Source organism: Diceros bicornis, chromosome 30, assembly GCF_020826845.1.
Source record: "Diceros bicornis minor isolate mBicDic1 chromosome 30, mDicBic1.mat.cur, whole genome shotgun sequence".
NCBI lineage: Eukaryota > Metazoa > Chordata > Mammalia > Perissodactyla > Rhinocerotidae > Diceros > Diceros bicornis.
Genome location: NC_080769.1, coordinates 1,157,383 through 1,166,107, shown reverse-complemented (window position 1 = coordinate 1,166,107; position 8,725 = coordinate 1,157,383).

Sequence of the window (8,725 nt, the reverse complement as noted above, 5' to 3'; positions counted from 1 at the left end):
GTATTTCAAAGATGCCCAGAACTGAGCTAAACTAGGTATGTGTCCAACTCCTAGAAATAACTTCATGCCCCATCTCCCTTACTTCCAGCTAGTAAGGATCACATAATTCCTAACAAAGTTTTGACACAGATTCCCTTATCGGGCATTCAGAGCATATAGCACGTTGCTGTAAGCAAGCACATTCTCATTCAAAGTTGCAAGTTACTATGTAGGAACAAGTTTGTATAGGTATTTCAAAGATGCCCAGAACTGAGCTAAACTTGGTATGTCTCCAACTCCTAGAAATAACTTCATGCCCCATCTCCCTTACTTCCAGCTAGTAAGGATCACATAATTCCTAACAAAGTTTTGACACAGATTCCCAATTCGGGAATTCAGAACATATAGCACGTTGCTGTAAGCAAGCACATTCTCATTCAAAGATGCAAGTTACTATGTAGGAACAAGTTTGTATAGGTATTTCAAAGATGCCCAGAACTGAGCTAAACTAGGTATGTGTCCAACTCCTAGAAATAACTTCATGCCCCATCTCCCTTACTTCCAGCTAGTAAGGATCACATAATTCCTAACAAAGTTTTGACACAGATTCCCTTATCGGGCATTCAGAGCATATAGCACGTTGCTGTAAGCAAGCACATTCTCATTCAAAGTTGCAAGTTACTATGTAGGAACAAGTTTGTATAGGTATTTCAAAGATGCCCAGAACTGAGCTAAACTTGGTATGTGTCCAACTCCTAGAAATAACTTCATGCCCCATCTCCCTTATTTCCATCTAGTAAGGATCACATAATTCCTAACAAAGTTTTGACACAGATTCCCAATTCGGGCATTCAGAACATATAGCACGTTGCTGTAAGCAAGCACATTCTCATTCAAAGTGGCAGGTTATTATGTAGGAACAAGTTTGTATAGGTATTTCAAAGATGCCCAGAACTGAGCTAAGCTTGGTATGTGTCCAACTCCTAGAAATAACTTCATGCCCCATCTCCCTTACTTCCAGCTAGTAAGGATCACATAAATCCTAACAAAGTTTTGACACATATTCCCAATTCGGGCATTCAGATAATATACCACGTTGCTGTAAGCAAGCACATTCTCATTCAAAGATGCAAGTTACTATGTAGGCACAAGTTTGTATAGGTATTTCTAAGATGCCCAGAACTTTGCTAAACTTGGTTTGTGTCCAACTCCTAGAAATACCTTCATGCCCCAACTCCCTTACTTCCAGCTAGTAAGGATCACATAATTCCTAACAAATTTTGACACAGATTCCCAATTCGGGCATTCAGAACATATAGCACGTTGCTGCAAGCAAGCACATTCTCATTCAAAGTTGCAAGTTACTATGTAGGAACAAGTTTGTATAGGTATTTCAAAGATGCCCAGAACTGAGCTAAACTTGGTATGTCTCCAACTCCTAGAAGTAACTTCATGCCCCATCTCCCTTACTTCCAGCTAGTAAGGATCACATAATTCCTAACAAAGTTTTGACACAGATTCCCAATTCGGGCATTCAGAACATGAAGCACGTTGCTCTAAGCAAGCACATTCTCATTCAAAGTTGCAAGTTACTATGTAGGAACAAGTTTGTATAGGTATTTCAAAGATGCCCAGAACTGAGCTAAACTTGGTATGTGTCCAACTCCTAGAAATACCTTCATGCCCCAACTCCCTTACTTCCAGCTAGTAAGGATCACATAATTCCTAACAAATTTTGACACAGATTCCCAATTCGGGCATTCAGAACATATAGCACGTTGCTGCAAGCAAGCACATTCTCATTCAAAGTTGCAAGTTACTATGTAGGAACAAGTTTGTATAGGTATTTCAAAGATGCCCAGAACTGAGATAAACTTGGTATGTCTCCAACTCCTAGAAGTAACTTCATGCCCCATCTCCCTTACTTCCAGCTAGTAAGGATCACATAATTCCTAACAAAGTTTTGACACAGATTCCCAATTCGGGCATTCAGAACATATAGCACGTTGCTGTAAGCAAGCACATTCTCATTCAAAGTTGCAGGTTACTATGTAGGAACAAGTTTGTATAGGTATTTCAAAGATGCCCAGAACTGAGCTAAACTTGGTATGTGTCCAACTCCTAGAAATACCTTCATGCCCCAACTCCCTTACTTCCAGCTAGTAAGGATCACATAATTCCTAACAAATTTTGACACAGATTCCCAATTCGGGCATTCAGAACATATAGCACGTTGCTGTAAGCAAGCACATTCTCATTCAAAGTTGCAAGTTACTATGTAGGAACAAGTTTGTAAAGGTATTTCAAAGATGCCCAGAACTGAGCTAAACTTGGTATGTCATCAACTCCTAGAAATAACTTCATGCCCCATCACCCTTACTTCCAGCTAGTAAGGATCACATAATTCCTAACAAAGTTTTGACACAGATTCCCAATTCGGGCATTCAGAACATATATCACGTTGCTGTAAGCAAGCACATTCTCATTCAAAGTTGCAGGTTACTATGTAGGAACAAGTTTGTATAGGTATTTCAAAGATGCCCAGAACTGAGCTAAACTTGGTATGTGTCCAACTCCTAGAAATAACTTCATGCCCCAACTCCCTTAATTCCAGCTAGTAAGGATCACATAATTCCTAACAAAGTTTTGACACAGATTCCCAATTCGGGCATTCAGAACATATAGCACGTTGCTGTAAGCAAGCACATTCTCATTCAAAGTTGCAAGTTAATATGAAGGAACAAGTTTATATAGGTATTTCAAAGATGCCCAGAACTGAGCTAAACTTGGTATGTGTCGAACCTCTAGAAATAACATCATGCCACAACTCCGTTACTTCCAGCTAGTAAGGATCACATAATTCCTAACAAAGTTTTGACACAGATTCCCAATTCGGGCATTCAGAACATATAGCACGTTGCTGTAAGCAAGCACATTCTCATTCAAAGTTGCAGGTTACTATGTAGGAACAAGTTTGTATAGGTATTTCAAAGATGCCTAGAACTGAGCTAAACTTGGTATGTGTCCAACTCCTAGAAATACCTTCATGCCCCAACTCCCTTACTTCCAGCTAGTAAGGATCACATAATTCCTAACAAATTTTGACACAGATTCCCAATTCGGGCATTCAGAACATATAGCACGTTGCTGTAAGCAAGCACATTCTCATTCAAAGTTGCAAGTTTCTATGTAGGAACAAGTTTGTATAGGTATTTCAAAGATGCCCAGAACTGATCTAAACTTGGTATGTGTCCAACTCCTAGAAATAACTTCATGCCCCATCTCCCTTACTTCCATCTAGTAAGGATCACATAATTCCTAACAAAGTTTTGACACAGATTCCCAATTCGGGCATTCAGAACATATAGCACGTTGCTGTAAGCAAGCACATTCTCATTCAAAGTTGCAAGTTACTATGTAGGAACAAGTTTGTATAGGTATTTCAAAGATGCCCAGAACTGAGCTAAACTTGGTATGTGTCCAACTCCTAGAAATAACATCATGCCCCATCTCACTTACTTCCAGCTAGTAAGGATCACATAATTCCTAACAAAGTTTTGACACAGATTCCCTATTCGGGCATTCAGAACATATAGCACGTTGCTGTAAGCAAGCACATTCTCATTCAAAGTTGCAAGTTACTATGTAGGAACAAGTTTGTATAGGTATTTCAAAGATGCCCAGAACTGAGCTAAACTTGGTATGTGTCCAACTCCTAGAAATACCTTCATGCCCCAACTCCCTTACTTCCAGCTAGTAAGGATCACATAATTCCTAACAAATTTTGACACAGATTCCCAATTCGGGCATTCAGAACATATAGCACGTTGCTGTAAGCAAGCACATTCTCATTCAAAGTTGCAAGTTACTTTGTAGGCACAAGTTTGAATAGGAAGTTCAAAGATGCCCAGAACTGAGCTAAACTAGGTATGTGTCCAACTCCTAGAAATAACTCCATGCCCCATCTCCCTTACTTCCAGCTAGTAAGGATCACATAATTTCTAACAAAGTTTTGACACAGGTTCCCAATTCGGGCATTCAGAACATGTAGCACGTTGCTGTAAGCAAGCACATTCTCATTCAAAGTTGCAAGTTACTATGTAGGAACAAGTTTGTATAGGTATTTCAAAGATGCCCAGAAGTGAGCTAAACGTTGTATGTCTCCAACTCCTAGAAATAACTTCATGCCCCATCACCCTTACTTCCAGCTAGTAAGGATCACATAATTCCTAACAAAGTTTTGACACAGATTCCCAATTCGGGCATTCAGAACATATAGCACGTTGCTGTAAGCAAGCACATTCTCATTCAAAGTTTCAAGTTACTATGTAGGAACAAGTTTGTATAGGTATTTCAAAGATGCCCAGACTGACCTAAACTTGGTATGTGTCCAACTCCTAGAAATAACTTCATGCCCCATCTCCCTTACTTCCAGCTAGTAAGGATCACATAATTTCTAACAAAGATTTGACACAGATTCCCAATTCGGGCATTCAGAACATATAGCACGTTGCTGTAAGCAAGCACATTCTCATTCAATGTTGCAAGTTACTATGTAGGAACAAGTTTGTATAGGTATTTCAAAGATGCCCAGAACTGAGCTAAACTTGGTATGTGTCGAACTCCTAGAAATACCTTCATGCCCCAACTCCCTTACTTCCAGCTAGTAAGGATCACATAATTCCTAACAAAGTTTTGACACAGATTCCCAATTCGGGCATTCAGAACATATAGCACGTTGCTGTAAGGAAGAACATTCTCATTCAAAGTTGCAAGTTAATATGTAGGAACATGTTTGTATAAGTATTTCAAAGAAGCCCAGAACTGAGCTAAACTTGGTATGTCTCCAACTCCTAGAAACAACTTCATGCCCCATCTCCCTTACTTCCAGCTAGTAAGGATCACATAATTCCTAACAAAGTTTTGACACAGATTCCCAATTCGGGCATCCAGAACATGTAGCACGTTGCTGTAAGCAAGCACATTCTCATTCAAAGTTGCAAGTTACTATGTAGGAACAAGTTTGTATAGGTATTTCAAAGATGCCCAGAACTGACCTAAACTTGGTATGTGTCCAACTCCTAGAAATAACTTCATGCCCCATCTCCCTTACTTCCAGCTAGTAAGGATCACATAATTTCTAACAAAGATTTGACACAGATTCCCAATTCGGGCATTCAGAACATATAGCACGTTGCTGTAAGCAAGCACATTCTCATTCAATGTTGCAAGTTACTATGTAGGAACAAGTTTGTATAGGTATTTCAAAGATGCCCAGAACTGAGCTAAACTTGGTATGTGTCGAACTCCTAGAAATACCTTCATGCCCCAACTCCCTTACTTCCAGCTAGTAAGGATCACATAATTCCTAACAATGTTTTGACACAGATTCCCAATTCGGGCATTCAGAACATATAGCACGTTGCTGTAAGGAAGAACATTCTCATTCAAAGTTGCAAGTTAATATGTAGGAACATGTTTGTATAAGTATTTCAAAGAAGCCCAGAACTGAGCTAAACTTGGTATGTCTCCAACTCCTAGAAACAACTTCATGCCCCATCTCCCTTACTTCCAGCTAGTAAGGATCACATAATTCCTAACAAAGTTTTGACACAGATTCCCAATTCGGGCATCCAGAACATGTAGCACGTTGCTGTAAGCAAGCACATTCTCATTCAAAGTTGCAAGTTACTATGTAGGAACAAGTTTGTATAGGTATTTCAAAGATGCCCAGAACTGAGCTAAACGTTGTATGTCTCCAACCTCTAGAAATAACTTCATGCCCCATCTCCCATACTTCCAGCTAGTAAGGATCACATAATTCCTAACAAGTTTTGACACAGATTCCCAATTCGGGCATTCAGAACATATAGCACGTTGATGTAAGCAAGCACATTCTCATTCAAAGTTGCGAGTTACTATGTAGGAACAAGTTTGTATAGGTATTTCAAAGATGCCCAGAACTGAGCTAAACTTGGTATGTGTCCAACTCCTAGAAATAACTTCATGCCCCTTCTCCCTTAATTCCAGCTAGTAAGGATCACATAATTCCTAACAATGTTTTGACACAGATTCCCAATTCGGGCATTCAGAACATATAGCACGTTGCTGTAAGCAAGCACATTCTCATTCAAAGTTGCAAGTTACTATGTAGGAACAAGTTTGTATAGGTATATCAAAGATGCCCAGAACTGAGCTAAACTTGGTATGTCTCCAACTCCTAGAAATAACTTCATGCCCCATCTCCCTTACTTCCAGCTAGTAAGGATCACATAATTCCTAACAAAGTTTTGACACAGATTCCCAATTCGGGCATTCAGAACATGTAGCACGTTGCTGTAATCAAGCACATTCAATTCAAAGTTGCAAGTTACTATGTAGGAACAAGTTTGTATAGGTATTTCAAAGATGCCCAGAACTGAGCTAAATGTTGTATGTCTCCAACTCCTAGAAATAACATCATGCCCCATCTCCCTTACTTCCATCTAGTAAGGATCACATAATTTCTAACAAAGTTTTGACACAAATTCCAAATTCGGGCATTCAGTACATATAGCTCGTTGCTGTAAGCAAGCACATTCTCATTCAAAGTTGCAAGTTACTATGTAGGAACAAGTTTGTAAAGGTATTTCAAAGATGCCCAGAACTGAGCTAAACTTGGTATGTCATCAACTCCTAGAAATAACTTCATGCCCCATCACCCTTACTTCCAGCTAGTAAGGATCACATAATTCCTAACAAAGTTTTGACACAGATTCCCAATTCGGGCATTCAGAACATATATCACGTTGCTGTAAGCAAGCACATTCTCATTCAAAGTTGCAGGTTACTATGTAGGAACAAGTTTGTATAGGTATTTCAAAGATGCCCAGAACTGAGCTAAACTTGGTATGTGTCCAACTCCTAGAAATAACTTCATGCCCCAACTCCCTTAATTCCAGCTAGTAAGGATCACATAATTCCTAACAAAGTTTTGACACAGATTCCCAATTCGGGCATTCAGAACATATAGCACGTTGCTGTAAGCAAGCACATTCTCATTCAAAGTTGCAAGTTAATATGAAGGAACAAGTTTATATAGGTATTTCAAAGATGCCCAGAACTGAGCTAAACTTGGTATGTGTCGAACCTCTAGAAATAACATCATGCCACAACTCTGTTACTTCCAGCTAGTAAGGATCACATAATTCCTAACAAAGTTTTGACACAGATTCCCAATTCGGGCATTCAGAACATATAGCACGTTGCTGTAAGCAAGCACATTCTCATTCAAAGTTGCAAGTTACTATGTAGGAACAAGTTTGTATAGGTATTTCAAAGATGCCCAGAACTGAGCTAAACGTTGTATGTCTCCAACTCGTAGAAATAACTTCATGCCCCATCTCCCTTACTTCCAGCTAGTAAGGATCACATAATTTCTAACAAAGTTTTGACACAGATTCCCAATTCGGGCATTCAGAACATGTAGCACGTTGCTGTAAGCAAGCACATTCTCATTCAAAGTTGCAAGTTACTAGGTAGGAACAAGCTTGTATAGGTATTTCAAAGATGCCCAGAACTGAGCTAAACTTGGTATGTGTCCAACTCCTAGAAATAACTTCATGCCCCATCTCCCTTACTTCCAGCTAGTAAGGATCACATAATTCCTTACAAAGTTTTGACACAGATTCCCAATTCGGGCATTCAGAACATATAGCACGTTGCTGCAAGCAAGCACATTCTCATTCAAAGTTGCAAGTTACTATGTAGGTATTTCAAAGATGCCCAGAACTGAGCTAAACTTGGCATGTCTCCAACTCCTAGAAATAACTTCATGCTCCATCTCCCTTACTTCCACCTAGTAAGGATCACATAAATCCTAACAAAGTTTTGACACAGATTCCCAATTCGGGCATTCACAACATATAGCACGTTGCTGTAAGCAAGCACATTCTCATTCAAAGTTGCAAGTTACTATGTAGGAACAAGTTTGTATAGGTATTTCAAAGATGCCCAGAACTGAGCTAAACTTGGTATGTGTCCAACTCCTAGAAATAACTTCATGCCCCATCTCCCTTACTTCCAGCTAGTAAGGATCACATAATTCCTAACAAAGTTTTGACACAGATTCCCAATTCGGGCATTCAGAACATATAGCACGTTGCTGCAAGCAAGCACATTCTCATTCAAAGTTGCAAGTTACTATGTAGGAACAAGTTTGTATAGGTATTTCGAAGATGCCCAGAACTGTGCTAAACTTGCTTTGTGTCCAACTTCTAGAAATACCTTCATGCCCCAACTCCCTTATTTCAAGCTCATAAGGATCACATAATTCCTAACAAATTTTGACACAGATTCCCAATTCGGGCATTCAGAACATATAGCACGTTGCTGTAAGCAAGCACATTCTCATTCAAAGTTGCAAGTTAATATGTAGGAACAAGTTTGTATAGGTATTTCAAAGATGCCCAGAACTGAGCTAAACTTGGTATGTGTCCAACTCCTAGAAATAACTTCATGCCCCATCTCCCTTACTTCCAGCTAGTAAGGATCACATAATGCCTAACAAAGTTTTGACACAGATTCCCAATACGGGCATTCAGAACATGTAGCACGTTGCTGTAAGCAAGCACATTCTCATTCAAAGATGCAAGTTACTATGTAGGAACAAGTTTGTATAGGTATTTCAAAGATGCCCAGAACTGAGCTAAACTTGGTATGTGTCCAACTCCTAGAAATAACTTCATGCCCCATCTCCCTTACTTCC